Here is a 15,148-nt window from a genome sequence, read left to right on the forward strand (position 1 = left end):
CTATCTAAATGTGTGTGTTTCATCTTTCTCCCTCTCCAACATTATTTTCCAATGGCCTTTTTGATTAGTCTCAGTAAATCCAATAGATCTCTCTCTTAGTTTGACAATATTTCAGATATAATGTTTTGCTAGGATTATTTTTACCTACCAAGCTCCACATAAGCCTTCCACTTTTATATATGAGTAGAATAGGTTGAAGACAATCTAATGTAGGCTTGAGAGACTTGATGAGATGAGTATTTCCATGATCTTTTGCAAGAGAACCTCACTTATGTTTGATATGCATTCTTTTGAAAACTCTTCACGATGAAACAAGGTAAAGGTTTGAAGTTCGCTTAAGTTTGAGAGCATTGCATTTATTTATTATTGTGGCTTGTTCTTTAATTGCTAGTCTATCTTCCATAATGAAAAAGTAGCCGATCACAACATGAACTTAAATGCTAAATACTTGAGAGAGCAATATATCTTGTTATGTATGACTAAGTGCAGAGAGGACATTGAGGGGCAACGCTGATTTCTTTATAACCAAAGCTCTTGGACTTACTCAAGGACGAGCAAGGTTTAAGCATGGGGGGAATGTTGGCGCTCCTTAAGTACCCACTTTATCCCTTGTTTATCCTTGATAATGGCATGAATTTAATATCAAAATCACTAACCGTCCTAACCCCGGCCTAATTATTGGTCATTTTCACACTTGCACATATATTTTGGAGGAACTTCGTTTTTGCAGGTTTTTTGCCTATTTTGGAGCATGAAATGACGAGGCCCGTGATCGAGCGCTAACACGGAGAAAGACGAAGGCCAAAGCCCAAAGGAAGGACCAAAGCCCATGTTGATTCGAAGCCCATTCAAGCACATCCATCCTCCAAGAGAGCCCAAAGGACCAAGCCCGCGAAGATGAGATCAAGATACTTCGGGATTAAGCAAAGCAAACGAAGATTTAAGGAAGGATTCCCTATCCTATCCTTTCCTCGAAGATATCTCCAAGATAACTACGTCCAAAGGGGTGCAATCGTGAAGGACATAAACTCTAAAAGATGCGAGGAGTCTGCACGCAAAAGATGAGATCGAGGCGAGCCCGAAACAAGGTAGGCCGGCCAGCCTAGGCCCATGGGGCCGGCCGACCTAGCCCGTTTCTGAGGCGGTTCGGCCTCCCCTTCGACCGGTGGCTTCCTCGGCTTATAAATAGCTCACACCTTATTCAACTCGGGGCATCCATCCACCCAGAACTCGACAAAAACCTAGGGTCAAGACCGGAGGGAGACGACGGCCGCTGCAAGTCTTCAAAGTTGTCTAGGAGATGGCTTAGGCCGCCCCTAGCCGCCATGGCCTCCCTGCGTGGTTGTGCAATGGTGGAGTTCATGAGCTAGTTGGAGTCGTCAATGGTATGTACTCGGTGGTGATGATCCAAACGAATCTATTATGTGAGTAATGATAATCATGTCTTCCGAATCTATTAGCGATCATGTTCTCTGTTTCAATTTCGTTCTTTTCTTTGGGTTTGCTTCATGTTAGATCTATTATCGAGATAGATCTCTTAGCGTGATCTTGTAGTCATGGTGGCTAGAGGTTCATGGCGGAACTACCAAAGGGGGTTCGACTTGCTTCAGGGTTTTTCGTTCAAAGGGGGGTGTCGTGACAGGCCGTTCCCACTGAGTAGGCGGAGTATCGAGGGATCGGATTGGAGATTTTGAGTTTAAAGATGCTTTTGATTGAGATGCATGATTTATTTGCTCGTTAGCTTGAACTACAACTAGATGACGATAGGCCTAGTCATGTCTTTGGTTTTGCTATGATTAAGCCTATGTTCATGGATGAGATCAACCTTTACACATCACTCATATCTGTCAAAGGTTTACCCTTTATATGCAATCAATGCTTCATGTTAGGATAGATCCGTTAGATTAGATGGAAAACCTTAGGTAGTTCTTTGTCGATCCATGGATTGATAAACCTTGGGGGAATACTCTAAGGGAAAAGCTACACGAACCGTGCGCTTGCGGTATACAAATCGGGGCGCTAAGGAGTGTCAACAACTGCTCTGTTTGCCCTGGTTTGATCTCTGATTTGGATAATCTTGCGGTAGAGAAAGCCAACTTGGAGAATGAGAATACTTATCTTAGGGTGATTCTTAGTTGGGTTTCTGCTAGTGAGCCGCAGTTGGGCAAGATGATCAAGCAATTCAAGCGTGGTGATGGGTTTGGGGTCGGTTACACATACACGAAGTCAGACTTTGACAAGTTGTATGGTAAGATCGGCAAGGCTGCTGGAGCTCCAAGTGCTCTGAACACTGCTAGCACGAGCACACAGCCTTCGCTTGTTGACCATGTGGATGGTGTGCTTAAAGAACCATCGAAAGCACCTCCACAGAAGTAGGTTTGGGTTCCAAAGCCCAATGGGCTGAGGAATCTCCTCGATACGCTCCCTGCTGCCACAGCCCAGGTTACCCAGAAGAAGGGGGCTGCTCCTCCCCGTCCGCAGACTAGGCCTCCACCTCTCAAGAGAGAGGTGAGGTACCACTGCGAGTACTGTGACAAAGAGGGTCACCTGGAGGAGTTTTGCTTCAGGAGGAAGCGGGCCGTGAGGCGTGAGCAGGAGGGACTCAACTCGGACATGTACTCTGCTCGGGTGCATGGTCTTCCTCGGCGTGGTGGTAGACAAGATGCTAGAGCGCGCCGTGTAGGTGGAGGTCAGGGAGACGGTGGTGCCGGTCGTGCTCCTAGTCGTCCGCAGTACGGCTATGGACCACGGGACCGAGGCTTTGGAGGAGGTTTCGAGGCACCACGCTTTCCTCGCGGTGGTGTTCGTCAGTCACGCGGTAGACGGGACGGGGGATACACTTTGCCTGGTTTTGCTAACCCTTCTGTAGAGCAAATTGCTCGACACTGGTTTGCTTCTCACTTTGCTAACCCCAGTGTTGAGACATTTGCTCACCCTTTGTCTCACTACTGATGTGCAGGTTGGAGGCTTGGAGAATAGGTGGATCATGGACTCCGGTTGTTCGTGCCACATGACTGGAAATGACAAATGGTTCTCTAGCCTCACCCCGATGCGCTCAAAGGAGTACATTGTGTTCGGGGATAATGGAAGAGGAAAGGTACGTGGACTTGGCGCTATACGAGTTTCTGATCGCTTTACCCTGAGAGAAGTTGCTTTAGTTTCGAACCTTGGGTTCAATTTGCTTTCTGTTTCGCAACTTATCGATGAGGGATTTGAGGTTCGCTTCAAGGAGGGCTGTTCGCGTGTTTTGGATTCCAGAGGAGATTTGGTTTGCCGGATTACACATCGCGATCGGGTTTTCTTGGTTGACTTTTCTGGAACTCCTCTTGGCCCTTCTCGTTGCTTGTTGGCTGGTCCTTCTTCTGATCTGTGGAAGTGGCATAGGAGACTTGGACATTTGAGCTTTGATCTGTTGTCGAGACTGAGCTCATTTGGCCTGATCCGAGGATTGCCCAAATTGAAGTTTGAAAAGGATCTTGTTTGCCATCTGTGTTGCCACGGGAAGATGATTGCCGCTTCTCATCCACCTATTAATCAGGTGATGACCGCTCACCCTGGAGAGTTGCTACACATGGACACAGTAGGTCCTTCTCGGGTGATGTCAGTTGGTGGGAAGTGGTACATTCTTGTGATCGTGGACCATTTTTCTCGCTATTCTTGGGTCTTTTTCATGAGAACCAAGGATGAGGCTTTCGAGTTTGTTCGAGACTTGATCTTGAGGTTGAAAAATGAGCTACCCTAGGCCATGCGAGCGATTCGTAGTGATAATGGCACATAATTCAAAAACACTCGTTTTGACGCCTTTTGCAATGATCAAGGGCTTGAACACCAGTATTCTTCTCCCTACACTCCACAACAGAATGGAGTTGTAGAGCGGAAGAATCGGACGTTGGTTGAGATGGCGAGGACGATGCTCGATGAGCATAGGACTCCTCGCAAATACTGGGCTGAGGCGGTTAACACCGCTTGTTATGTGTCCAACCGTATTTTCTTGCATGCTCTCATGCACAGGACTTCTTATGAGTTGCGATTTGGACGCCAGCCCCGTGTTGACCATCTCAGAGTTTTCAGTTGCCGGTGTTTTGTACTGAAAGAAGGAAATCCTGATAAGTTTGAGTCTCGCTCGTCTGACGGCATTTTTCTCAGTTATGCTTCTCACTCTAGAGCTTACCATGTGCTGATTATTGATACTAACATCGTCAGAGAGACTTGTGAAGTCACTTTCGACGAGACTGCACCGTGCAATTCTTCTGTCTTTGAAGTTGCAGGAGATGATGAGCTCGGCACCTCCATCTTTGAAGATGATGAGGAAGAAGCTATGGAGGGCGACGCTGAGGCTACCACGCGTGCTGTGGACCCAGCCGTCTCTGTCACGAGCTCGGACGATGACGACGGCCCCGACCCGACTACGTCTACTTCCCGGGGGCTGATCGAGCAGGTGACTCAGGCTTCACCAGTTGCACATGAGGAGACACAAGATTTGGTTGAGGAGGAGGTGACTTCGATGCGGGAAGCACCTCGACACATTCAGCGTCGTCATCCACCTCAACAGATGCTAGGTGATCTCAACGAGCGAGTCACCAGGTCCAAGGTAACAAGTATCGCTGGCTTTGCTCATTCAGCATTTTTTGCCTCTTTTGAGCCCAAGGATATTGGACACGCTCTTTCTGATTCTAATTGGGTCAATGCCATGCATGAGGAACTTGAAAATTTTGAAAGAAACCAAGTTTGGGTTTTAGTCGAGCCTCCACCTGCTTGTAATCCCATCGGAACGAAGTGGGTTTTCAAAAACAAGTAGGGTGAGGATGGGTTGGTTGTTCGAAACAAGGCTCGCCTTGTTGTCCAGGGGTTTTGCCAAAAAGAGGGTATTGATTTTGAGGAGACTTTTGCTCCTGTTGCTCGTTTGGAAGCTATTCGAATCTTTCTTGCATTTGCTGCTTCCAATGGTTTTAAAGTTTTCCAAATGGATGTGAAATCTGCTTCTTAAATGGTTTTATTGAAGAAGAGGTTTATATGAAACAACCCCCTGGTTTCGAAAATCCCAAGTTTCCAAACCGTGTTTATAAACTTCAGAAAGCACTTTATGATTTGAAACAGACACCTAGAGCTTGGTATGATAGACTGAAAACATTTTTGCTGACTCAGGGTTTAAAAATGGGATGTGTGGATAAAACTTTGTTCCTCATGCGGTCTGGCACTGATTTTCTATTAGTTCAGATATACGTGGATGATATTATCTTTGGTGACTCTTCTCACGCTCTTGTCTCCAAGTTTTCTGAGCAGATGTCCAGGGAGTTTGAGATGAGCATGATGGGTGAGCTGCAGTTCTTCCTCGGGCTGCAGATCAAGCAAACTTCCCAGGGCACGTTCGTCCATCAAGCCAAGTACACCAGGGACTTGCTGCTGAAGTTCGACATGAGTGACTTGTCTCCTCAGCCGACTCCGATCAGCACATCGACGGCGCTTGATGAGGACTTGGACGGCGAGGCGGTGGACCAGAAGGAGTACAGGAGCATGATCGGCTCTCTCCTGTACCTGACGGCGACACGGCCGGACATTCAGTTCAGCGTCTGCCGCTGTGCGCGGTATCAGGCTTCTCCGCGCACCTCCCACAGGCAGGTGCTGAAACGCATCTTCAGATATCTGAAATTCACCCCTGAATTTGGTCTTTGGTACTCTGCGGATTCTTCTCTGGTTTTGGTGGGCTTTTCTGATGCCGATTTTGGTAGGTGTCGGTTGGATCGCAAGTCGACATCCGGCACTTGTCAATTTCTCAGTACATCTTTGGTGTCTTGGTCCTCTCGCAAGCAGGCTAGCGTAGCGCTTTCTTCCATAGAAGCTGAGTATGTTGCCGCTGCTAGCTACTGCTCCCAGATACTTTGGATGAAACAAACCTTGCAGGATTATGGTTTGAGTTTCGGTAGGGTTCCCATCTTTGTAGACAACATGTCAGCCATTAGCATTGCAAAGAACCCTATCCTACACTCCAGAACCAAACACATAGATATCAGATTCCATTTCCTGCGAGATAACCATGAGAGAGGACACATAGACTTGATCCATGTCCCTTCAGAGAGGCAAACCGCAGATATCCTCACCAAACCGCTAGAGCAGGACACCTTTGCTCGCCTGCGAGGGGAGCTTGGGGTTTGTTACCCCTTTTGATAGCTGACTTTTCTTTGGTTAGCTTTGTAGGTTTTATTTGCTTCTCTTTGTTTTCTAGGTTTGGTAGTTGCATTGTGCATATGCATTGTACATGTTTGCATTTTGCATTGCCTCACTTGCACTAGCATTCTTGTATACATTGCTATGATCTTCTAGTGCCTGCTAGTGTGAGTTGACAAATTTGATCATGTATAGCTTGCTCCACTGTGTATATGACATCATCTGAGTTAAGCTATTTTGATTTGAAAATATGAAAACATGATCACCCTGTCTTGGCTACTATCATGTTAGGGTGTGTTGATATGCTTTGCTATCTTATTCATGCTAGTATAGCCTTTCGTTCAGCAATTCATACTTGAAATGATCTAAATTTGATAAAATTGCTTGAACTGTTCTTGAAATGGATTGAAAAGATCCAGGTGGGATTGCTTGTGCCCTCTGGGCTTTTGAATCAATCCAATCCCATCCCTCTTGTGCTCTTTTGTGATGGATTTTCGTTTTGTTTTTTATGCACATGATCGCGACGGTTCGTAGAGCTCTCTGTAGTGTTTCCCGTGCCCCTAGCCTCGTGCCAAACCCTCTGGATTCACGAGTTCCTACGAATTGAAGTTTTTGAGTTCTCGAGAAAACCCTAATCCTTCTTGATCTTCCCTCAAATTTTCAAGTTTCATTGATCTTTTGGGAAAGATCTCTTGGGGATATGTTCGCAGGTTAGTTGCGGAGGTGTCCTCCAAGTTTCGCTGGATTTGGACTTCGTTTTCTCGAGATTCTTCTTTTGAAGTCTTGTTCACGGGTTTTCTGGGTGGCACCGGTCAGCCCGGACGGCAAGACCGGTCAAGACCTGTTCAGGCCATGACCGGTCAGACCGGTCCGTTGCACCGGTCCAGGCAGACAGTTCTGCGATTTGTCTCGTTTTGCTTCCGCGAAGTTTCCCAGGGTGTGCTGCTGTGAGATAGCTAGTCCATAGCTATTCTCGCATACCTTAGGTTGAGGGCTTGCGGTGATTTTTGGGATTTAGGCCAACGGATCGATTTCGGAAGAAATTTTGATCGGCTCCCATTCACCCCCCCCTCTGGTCGCCGGCTTCGGTCCCTCAAAAGCTGATTTCAACGGTGGTTAAATTGATCAGGAAAGTCAATTAATGAACGCTAAAAATAAATCTAAAAATGCAACTACTCTGGATGAATGGCATCATTTATTCTTTTCTTTTCTTTGCTCTCAAATTTCAATTTATCTCACCTCTTTATGCAGTTTGTGGAACAAGAAGAAACTACAAAAGTATGCCATATCAAAGCAGCCGGTGAGCAAGCACAATTGGTTAGGCAGATTTTCATTCTGTACTTCTCTTTTACCATATTAATTTCTGTTTTTCTTTTGCTGTGAAAAGCTAAATAGCTAGACTATTTTTTATGTTTACTGCAGTGCAGTCACTCAATTGTGTGTTACAATTTTTGATATAGTCATGTCCATGCTGAAACTGTTTCCTCCAACTTGAGAGGTGGTAAATCATTCTCTCATTAGAAACAGCTGTAGAACTTGTAATCTAAATTTAATACCTTTGGAAAGTTATTTGGTGATGTGCATCTTTCTGGTATGCTCTAGCATAAACACAAGTGTTATTTAGGTGTTTGTTGATGCGGAGCAACAATTATGATTTGTGTTATCCCAAATCTTAGACATGTTTTTTTTTCAGCCACACTGCATCATGGATATGCCAACATGTTTTTTAATCCGCTGGTAACATGCTTCTCACAATTCTGAGATCCTTAATTTACAGATAGTTCTTAGCATTATATTGCTTTTTACTGATGTGATGTATACACGAAATTAATGCTCTATATTGATTTATGATGTATACATTTACAGATGTGTTGTATATTGCTCTATACACGAAATTATTTTATACACCTGCATCAATTATCTGATGATTATGGTCAAATAGGATGTGTGTACGGCTGAATTTAATTTGCCTCCCTTTTTTTTGGATTTGATGAATCAGATACCTCTGGACTCTGGTGGTGATACATCTATACTTGCATCACTTCATTTAGGATCAGCTTGTGAGAAAGCCACCTCGGGATGCCTTCCTTGATGATAAGTCTTGGAGAAGCTCTAGATAGGGTCACTGTCGAGCGTTTTGGGAAGAAAGTGACAGATTTAATCGAAAAATTCATTGTAGTTCTTTTTTGGTGCCCGTCTTTGATAGGTTTTTTGGGTGGTCATTTGCTGGCTCAATATTGGAATTCAGGTTTTGTTGATATCACTATGGTCATGCTGTTCTTGGAAGTTTATTTGGGCAACTACCATAACATGTCTTTTTTTTTCTTGGATTGATTGGTATGGATCATGTGTTTTTTTAAATATCTCAAATTTATTCGTGGCGTTAGCACGGGCATGCTTACTAGTAGGTATAGTTGGTGGATTGGTTTACATTGATTGTTAGTTTTGGTAGAGAAAAAAAATAAGATTAGCGATGAATGAATATTTCCATTATATTTTTTGAGCTTATGAAGTGAAAGCAAAGTTCAAAAAATAGTAGGGCTACCGCATGCGAACGTAGTATACAAAGTCTAACAATTATGTTTATATATAGGGAGTAATTAAATATATTTTGTATTTTCAAATAATCGAAGAAACATATTTTTTTTAATAAAGGGGCCCACGGTACCATTCTAGTTCATTCATCCAGAGAGAATACAATCTCTTGTTACAACCATATAATTTTACCCAACATTTAACTGGACAGTACCATCAAGTTGCATAGAATTATAGCTTGATCCATGGACCAAGTGACTAAGAAAGTAAGAAATGGATACGAAGAGGATGGTAGTTCAAGTCACTCATCACATTAGGAAATAGACCATCTTCTTTTCTACCAGCCAAGACAAGTCCTAGCCAAAAAGAAAAAGAAAAGGAAATTCTGTACAAGCTGCTACTGGACCAACAGAACAGAATGCCACTTACGATTCGCAACAAGTCTGAATCATCGATCTGGCTCTGCATTCTAAGCTGGCTACCACCAAGGAATACCTACAGTACAAAATGCAATGCCCTTCCCTAACTCTAGTACTCTACCACAACCAATCCCCAAATCCATCCACCCCGTTCCCTCCGACTCTCAATTCGCTGTGCTCTCATCAGGAGTTAGGACTGAAACCTCGCAGACAGTCCTGACTCTCTTCGATCACTGCTTATCTCGAACTCGCTTGAGCTTGCCTTGGACTCACTGTCTGCGTTGCTGCTGTGGCCCCTCCGGCTCCAACGGTCCTTCACAGAATGAAAACACAAGATTCAGACTTATTGCACAAAAGTGGTTGTATCAGGAGGGTCAAAGGAGAAGTACAACCTCCCGTGAAGGGACACCTGCCTCAAGCATCCGGACAACCTGACCCATAGTGGGTCTTTTCTCAGCATCTGGGTCAACACACCGCAATGCAACTAGAAGAGCACGCTTCAGAGCACGAGTGGCTGGTTTCAACTCCATGTCAGGATCCACTACTTCCTCAGCTCTTCTTCTGCCAACCATCATTTTGAGCCACTCCACCAGATGCACCTGCCATCCATGTTATAGCTGATTAAGATTCAGAGGTGACAAGACTTTGTTGCTTAAGAAATAAAAAAATAAACTAGCCATAGAAGGGCTACTAGGCATAAATGCAATATATCAGTACACCTGAACAAACGGTTACTAGTATGGGCAGCTTTACCACGCATGATATGATAGTAGATGCTCACCTCATTAGCAGGCCGACCATAGTCAACTGGATCCCTCCCAGTCACTGCTTCCAGTAGTAGCACCCCGAAACTATAGACATCGCTCCTCTCATTTAACAGACCTGTGTTGGCATATTCAGGGGCCACATACCTGAAACAGTTAATTATAAAATAGAAGATGAGTAGTTGTTGCCATGTCAAGCTCCACAAACCTAATTGCTCCTAACACATGAAAAATAAAGTTCTCAACAAGTCAACACGTAAAATTTCCTACTGAAAAAGAGAATACCATATGTTCCAGATCATAAAGCAAAGTACTACAAAATGAAAGAAAAACAACATACCCGAAAGTTCCCATAACTCGAGTTGTGATATGGCTCTTCCCTGCACCCAGGAGCTTGGCCAGTCCAAAATCAGAAAGCTTGCCATTGAATTCTTCATCAATTAGGATATTACTTGATTTGATATCACGGTGCACAACCTTTGGTTCTATGGCTTCATGTAAATAAGCAAGCCTGCATATCGTTAATTATAAAAAAAATGTCATACATAACTAAGCATATGCATCAAAGAAGAAGCAAAATGATAAGTCATTCATTTCTTACGCCTTAGCAATTCCAAGAACAACTTTCATCCGGGCTTCCCAAGTAAGAACACCATGTTGACGCATGGCACCATGAAGCCACTGTTCTAAGTTCCCATTATTCACACACTCATACACAAGCATCCTGGAACAAGAGGATACAAAACCAGAAATGATGTACGAAACAGATAGATTTGGTTCTAGGATCATTCTGTTAGTTTGTTGGCTACCCTTTGTTAGCAGGTTGCTCAAATTGATTTGTTAGGACTGGCTTTATAAGAGGAATCTAGTAGATCATTTGGATTAAGCAGGAATTGATCAAAGAAAGGAACTCAGAGTCACAGAGCCTCCTGCATGAGGGTGAGTTAGCTGATCTATCCTGCTATCCAACCAAATACATATCAGCTATTCAGCTAGCGAAGCTAAACTAAAATAGTAAAAATGTTGCCAAATAAGGATTTCTTTAAAAGAACAAAAATCAGGATAACATAAGTTTAGTTATAAAAAATCCATGTAGCATGTGGCATCAAGTAGTACTGTACAATGCAGAAATACGTATGATTAACTGGGCAGCCTGGGTCGTGTGGATTTGACACTACCAATACGCCTAACCCCTATCACCCACACAAGGCAGAGTTCAGCTCATCTATCCAATGCCTTCAATTGTGTAACACCAACAGTGGCCGGCGAACAAAATCGTCAGTGCTGGATGCATCAATGAAGCAGATGATCCATGTCCTATTAATTGGCTGGCTTGTGTAGATAGTGCCTAGAACAGCAGTACAGACAAGATGTTGTGGGTTACCATCTTACATCTGAAATGACTGACAGCAAGTTATATATGGCATCACTCCACCTCTCCTTTAGATTTTCTACTTTTCTTATGTACCATATTAGATTCCTTGGAGCAAGTTCTCATGGATTTGCTTTTAGGTTCATCGAGTTTTGTGTCCAAGAGCAGATTACTATAAAAAGCATATGTGGTTCAATTTAAACTTCTATTTCAAAATATTTGGATAGCACAAAAGCATCAGCAGGCACGAACAATTCAGTCAAGGATACAGCTGTTGGTACTTTGTATGTCTGTGCATGCTTTTCTATGGTGTAATTAGAGCTAATCTTCTGAACGAAGCCCTGTCATACTTAGAGCCGGTACGATTAATGATGGGAAATGAACAGAGTGTACGAAGAAGGCACATAACACGACAGTATTACAAGCACTGAGTTGTTGACAGGGAGGTATGACAGAGCAAAAGGGGGAGAGTAGGCAGTGCTAAACTATTAATCAGGACCCCCATAGTCGTATATTTGCAAACAGTTTGCCAGTAGTGCTATAGAGGCAATATTATTTACCTAATGATTATGATCTGATGGATAAAAGTCTCAAGAGTTGAACGAATTTACTAGAGCACATGCAGTCTCAAAATTGATGAAGTGTTAGATTTTCTAAAGGTTTAAAAAGATTTTACCATGAACATAATGTGCAGTTATATATGTACCGGCAGTCATCCTATTCAAGTACATCTATATAGTAACTGAGACGAAAGTTAGCCATAAGTCAGTGCAACTAATCAGAAATTAGTTTCACCTGTGAATTCCCTCAACGCAATATCCTAGAAGGCGGACAAGATTCTTATGCCTGACATGTCCAATTGCCTCAACTTCAACCCTGAATTCCTTTTCTGCTTGACCTCTGCAGTGACACATCAATATGAATAGGCTGAGCCCATGAAAAGAGGGCAGAGCAATATTTCAAGTTCTATATGGAAGGTGTCCTTTTTAGGCAAAAATAAGATTCAGAGGTCCTTACATGTTATTAAGAAGCTTTTTTATTGCAACGTCAGTTCCATTTATGAGTCGGCCACGGTAAACTACTCCATATCCACCTTCTCCGATGACATTCTCCTTAGAAAACCGATTGGTCGCATGCTCCAAATCCCTCAAAGTAAACCAATGACCCCAACCCAGATGTGAAAACTCCGGGAGGCCAACCAGCGGAGATGCAGTGACAGTTGCATACTGAGAGTACTGCCTCCTAGCATTGCCTGAGGTAGCCTCGTCGCCAGAATACGAACTACCAGCTCTTTCGCACTGGTACGCGGAGCTGCATTGGCTCAGATTATCAGCATCGCTCGACTTGCTCCTAACCAAGTGCGCCAACGTTTTCCCCGAATCCTTTTCATAGTGCTTCTCCTGCACGGCCAGCGCTTGGCTTTCTTGCACTTGGAAGTTTTGAACAACAGCATGCTCGGCTTCCTCCGGTATACGGCCCAGAAGCACATGAGGCCTAGGATAAACAAGATTACCACCCAGATACAGATGCCAATCACAATCCATAGCCTCAGGCCGAAAGGCGGCGTCCTGGAAGATAGCTCTGCCCTCAGGACTTCGCCAGTGGACATCTTTATTCCTCAGCAACCTGCACGCCAGCATCAGTAACAGCGAGGACCCAGCATAGGACATGGGTGTACACATGTACACCCGATAATTTTTGCATACGAAATCGAAGTTAGTAGGCAATATATCGTAACTGGATTCGAATACGAATACAGACAGTTTTGTTAGGGTTTGGGGTGCTCCGTCTCACACAGCAGAAGGGAAGAGAAGGGGAGGGCATACCTGGAGGATGCTCGTCGCCGGCAAAGGGCTTGGCGAAGATGTGACAAATGGCGCCGCCGTTCGCCCAGTCGTCGGCGCCGCCAGGGAAGGAAGAGCAAGGGAGAGTGAGAGTCCGACAGAAGGGAGAAACAGAGGGAGATGTGAACCTGAGGTCCTGAGCCGAGCTCGAGCGAGCCTGCCACCTCAAGCTGCGAGTGAGCTGAGCTCGAGTGAGCCTGCCACCTCAAACCGGAGCATCCCGAGCGGAGGTCGATTGACCCTGAGATGTTCTCAACTTTTTTTTTCTCCGACTCCATCGCAGCATCATTGGATGAGGCGATGCACATTTGGATAGATTTTAATATGATAAACACGTACTCCCTCCGTTTCCAAATTAAGATTGTTTGATTTTTTCATCTAATTTGACAACTCATCATATTAAAAAAAATGTGTGCAAATATAGTTAAATTTAAATTATTTTGAAGAACTTGTATTGATAAATAAGTCGCAACAAAATAGTGATATTTTACACAAATTTTAAATAAGATGAATGGTCAAATTTGAGATAAAAAAAATCAAACGATCTATAATTTAGAACGGATAGAGTAGAAAGGAAGCACATCAATTTTTTATTATTTTGTTTCTATTTTAACTTGTACGATAGAGTTTGCTGGCTAACGGAAGCTCCAGCTTCCAATTATAATATTTTAAGTTCGTGTGACTGGAAATTTAATAAAGAAAAAAAATTCTTTTTGTCTTTCTTAACATTGGGTCGAATCTGCTTTTCCTCCCTGGACAATGAGACCGTCTGTCCAGCCTACTCAGACTAATGAAACCATTCACATAACCTCCTTGTGCGGTTTGAGTCTGAGGTGGTAGCGGTTTTTCTCCTTATCTTTTATGTTTATTATGACTGAATCTTTGAAAAATCATAGTAAATTGCAAAGTTATAAAATAAAAAATTCAATTTTATTGGACTCCACATCTGCCCAATGAACATATTATATAGTACATTTGATACAATTTTTTTGCTATAGTTTTAGATATATGCTTTTCTGTATTTAATTTATAACTACAGTTTATGTTGTCTAATTATTGTGAAATTTTTATATGTGAGCTAATCATTACATGATTGAGCTATATTAAAAATTTTATAATTATTGAATCATGTTTGACTGAGCTATAGATTTATCTATATAAACCTAGATAAATCTAGACGAAACTATAAACAAATCAATAAATCAGTCATACATGATCTAATAATCATAAAATTTTTTGTTACATATCAATTATATAATGATTGGCCTACCGTAAAAATATCATCATAATTGGACGATGGAGACTATAGATATAAATTGATTACAGTATAGAAAATATATATCTAAAGTTACGGAAAAACATTTGTATTAAAATATATAATATTATATGTTCACTACGTAAATCTACTTATATTGAGTTCAACATAATTTAGTTTTCATTTTATGATTTTTTTGTTATTTAATGTGATTTTTTGAAAATCTAGTCAAAATAAAAATAAAAAAATCGCTACCATCTTAACTTCAAACCGCTCAGAAAGGTTATGTGAACGGTTTGTTGAGTCTGAAGAAGCTGGACAGACGATTTTATTATCCAAGTAGGGAAAACAGATTCGGCTAAATATTGAGAAAAAAAAGACTTTTTCCAATGAGAAATCGTGAAAGCCTGGCCCAATAACACCAACAGTCCTAATTGTCAAGGAAAAAGTATGTTTTACCTCTTACAACTATCACGAAAGTATGGTTTTCCTCCTGCAACTACGAAACCGGGTACTTCACCTCCCTCAACTTTTCAAACTGTGCATTTTACCTCCCTCGAGTGGTTTTGAAGACTGTTCGCTACAGTAACTGCGGTTTTGCAACAGTAACCATAGTTTTGTCTTTTTTCTTTTTTAAAAAAATTTTTGTTGAATCTTTGAAAAATTATTGTAAATCATAGAAAAATCATAAAATGAAAAATTCAATTTTGTTGGACTCCACATTAGAATATCTACACATTGAACATATAATATGATATGCTTTAGTATAAAGTTTTTTCTTGGAAGGTTTTGTC

The 15,148-nt window shown here is 42.5% G+C and overlaps 1 long non-coding RNA gene and 1 pseudogene across 2 annotated transcripts; one reads left to right on the forward strand and one right to left on the reverse strand.

Moving 5' to 3' along the window:
- The first annotated feature begins 7,488 nt into the window (after positions 1-7,488).
- Positions 7,489-8,526, forward strand: LOC120658718. Its single transcript, XR_005668819.1, has 2 exons — positions 7,489-7,902; positions 8,165-8,526. It is a non-coding gene; the product is annotated as an uncharacterized LOC120658718 (long non-coding RNA).
- Positions 8,527-8,931: 405 nt separating this feature from the next.
- On the reverse strand, positions 8,932-13,279 carry LOC120659735 (annotated as a pseudogene). The gene is made up of 8 exons (XR_005669156.1): positions 13,082-13,279; positions 12,273-12,881; positions 12,051-12,155; positions 10,485-10,607; positions 10,224-10,394; positions 9,901-10,030; positions 9,512-9,718; positions 8,932-9,432 (listed from the first exon to the last, which is right to left on the reverse strand). The product of XR_005669156.1 is annotated as a probable receptor-like protein kinase At2g42960 (transcript).
- Between the last annotated feature and the right edge of the window lie 1,869 nt (positions 13,280-15,148).

Source organism: Panicum virgatum, chromosome 2N (genome assembly GCF_016808335.1).
Source record: "Panicum virgatum strain AP13 chromosome 2N, P.virgatum_v5, whole genome shotgun sequence".
NCBI classification, from domain to species: Eukaryota; Viridiplantae; Streptophyta; class Magnoliopsida; order Poales; family Poaceae; genus Panicum; species Panicum virgatum.